We start from the raw sequence: 3,265 nt of genomic DNA on the forward strand, positions 1-3,265 counted from the left end.
GAGAGAGAGAGAGAGAGAGAGAGAGAGAGGAGAGAGAACTGGTGGAAGAGTGAGAGCGCACATGCTCACATGCTACATTTGTTGGTCTCAGACTACCAAATGGGTCCTTGAAAGGGTCTATTCTCACCTCCTAAAATATAAACCTACGGCTAGCTTTGTGTTGCTGACACAGCAGCTCAGAGGCCAGGACAATACAGTCACATGGAGTTAGGAAAAGATATGCATCCTTTCCTCAGTTTGGGTCATGTATCCACTACTGCAAGATTATTGGTGGTTAGAGAGTAGGGACGTCTAATACTAACCTGGCGTGTGTGTGTTCAGAACAAATTTCTAATTGAAGCTGAACTTGGTCAGCATCCTCACCTTTTTTATTTTCCTGCTCTGAGTCTCCTCGATAATCTATTCCTATTCCAAGTAAAAATCTATTAAAAATCTAAATTCTGAAAAGCTAAATTACTGATGTAGAAAAGAAATTCAAGTGAGGTTTATTTGATTAGAAGTTGTGCCAGATTTCAATCATTCTTTCTTTCTATCCCTATTCAACTGCTACCAGCTTAGATTAACAAATTATGTCAGGATTTGGAGTCAGAGTCCCTATGGACCCGAGTTGGGTGGAGAAACCATTTTCATTTTGTGCAGAAATCACTTGGTATTAAATTTTTCTCTGTATATACATGTTTCCATTCATTATTTTATCTCTTGGCCACCAACATACTCCAACCCAAGACTTTCATGTGAGCCTGCCAGACCAGAAACCTTCATAAGTGACAAATTTGGACTGTCATTCTAAAATGACAGATGAGCCATATGATCTGAATTAGTGTCCACCGATGGTCAGTGGCAGATGCCCCAAGTGAGTGATGGAGCTGGCAAAGATTTACATCAGTCCATATGTTCTAATCTGACCCAAACAAATTGAGTGTTAATCTTCCCACATAAACATTTAGCTTATTATAGTTACCCTCCCTGCCATAGGCCTGTTTTGTGATTCCATGTATTTCTCTACATACCTCAGAACTTGTTTCTTATTTATTTATTTTTAAATAAATAAGATAAGGATAATTATGTTCACCTCCAGCCTCCAAAGCTATCTCCAAGGGATGTTATAGAATTAAGGTAGTGAATCTGTAAAGTGTGCAAAAACAAATGTAATCTAAAATAGTACACAGAGCCCTAGCCAGTTTGGCTCAGTGGATAGAGAGTAGGACTGTAGACCCAAGGATCCCGGGTTCGATTCTGATCAAGGGCATATACCTCGGTTGCATGCTACTTCCAGACCTAGGCCTTGGTTGGGGTGCATGCAGGAGGCAACCAATCGATGTGCTTCTCTCACATCGATATTTCTGACTGTCTTTTCCTCTCTCTTCCACTCTATCTGAAAATCAATGGAAAAATATTCTGGGGTGAGGATTAAAAATAAAAATTAAAAAATAAAGTAAAAAGAAATAGTATGCAGATATGTAAATCTAGATAAACAATTTTTATTCTTACCTTTTTAGAGTAGAAAAGATTCACCTTAAAAAAAACTATTCAGGTATAATTGAGATTTAGTATGTTAACTATATTTGAGCTGTAGAATCTATAAGTTTTGCAATATGTATATACCTATGAAATCCTCACTACAGTGAAGGACATGAGCACATCAATCACACTAAAAGTCTCCTCATGTTCCTTTGCAATCTCTCCCTCTTACCACCCATCCCATAATCTCTCCAAGAAACCATTGATCTCTTTTCTGTTAAATAGACTATTTTATTTTTTTAAGATTTTATATAAATGACATTATGAACAGTTTACCTTCTTTTTTATCTGTTTGTTTGTTTTTGTCTAATAATTTTTAGATTCATCTATGTTGTTGCAAATATCAGTACACCTTCTTACCAAAGAGTAGCATTTTATAACATTACTAGAGGCCTGACACAAAATTTGTGCAAGAGCAGGCCTTTCTTCCCCCGGCTGCTGGCACTGGCTTCCCTCCGCACCCGGAACCCGGGCTGGTTTCCCTCTTGCTGCCCTCAGGCACCTAGGACAGGAGCTTCCCTCTAGCCCTGGCTTCGTCCAGAAGGACATCTGGAATGAAGTCCGGAAGGATGTTCAGTCTAATTAGCATATTACCCTTTTATTATTATATATTTATCTATTCATCTGCTGATGGACATTTGGGATCTTTCCACTTTTTTGATGATTGTAGGTAAAACTGGTATGAACACAAGTCCACTTTTTGGTAGGGACATATGCTTTAATTTCTCTTAGATAAATTTTATAGAAGTAAAATGGCTGGTCAAAAATATATGTTTAACTTTTTAAGAAACATCCAAATTATTTCATAGTTTTCTTATAACTGGTTTATATATGATGGATATAATTCCTTTATCAGAAAAACAATTGGCAAATATATTTTCCTAGGTTATGACCTGTATTTCCATTATCTCAACAATTTATTTTGAAAAGAAAAATATTTAAAATTTTTAATATGATAAAAGCAAATATGAAATTTTAAATACAGATTATACTTTTGGTATATGTCTAAAAAACTTTTGGTTAACCCTTGGTCACAAAATATTTTCTCATATTATGTTGTCTAATAGTTTTATAGACTTAGGTTTCATAGTTGTTTTATAATACATTTTAAGTTGAGCTTTGTATATAGCATGAGGTATATAGTGAAAATAATTTTTTAATATGATTGTCCAATTGTCTCAGCACCATTTGTTGAAAATTGTCCTTTCTTCTCTGAATTGGCATAGTACCTTTGTTGAAAGTCAATTGTCCTCATAAGTATAAACCTATTTCAGTAATCTCTACTCAGTTTCATTGATATTTTTGTCTATTTTAATTAATTTATTTTTAAAAAATATTTTTATTGACTTCAAAGGGGAAGGAAGAGGAAGAGAGAGATAGAAACATCAGTAATGCGAGAGAATAATTGATCTGCTGCCTCCTGCATGCCGCACACTGGGGATCAAGCATGTGCCCTGACCGGGAATTGAACTGTGACCTCCTGCTTCATAGGTCCACTCTCACCCACTGAGTCATGCCAGCCTGGCTGTCTATTTTTGTACCATTACCAAACTATCTGAATTACTGTAACTTCATACTAAATTTTGAAATAAAGTTGTGTTAGATATTCACATAATTCATTTCCACATAAATTATAGATTTGACTGGGTAAATTTCTGCAATAAAAACCCACTAGGATTTTGATTGGGATTGTATTGAAGCTATAAGTTAATTTGGCAAAACAAAATCTTAATATTGATTGTTC

Source organism: Myotis brandtii, unplaced genomic scaffold, assembly GCF_000412655.1.
Source record: "Myotis brandtii unplaced genomic scaffold, ASM41265v1 scaffold850, whole genome shotgun sequence".
NCBI lineage: Eukaryota > Metazoa > Chordata > Mammalia > Chiroptera > Vespertilionidae > Myotis > Myotis brandtii.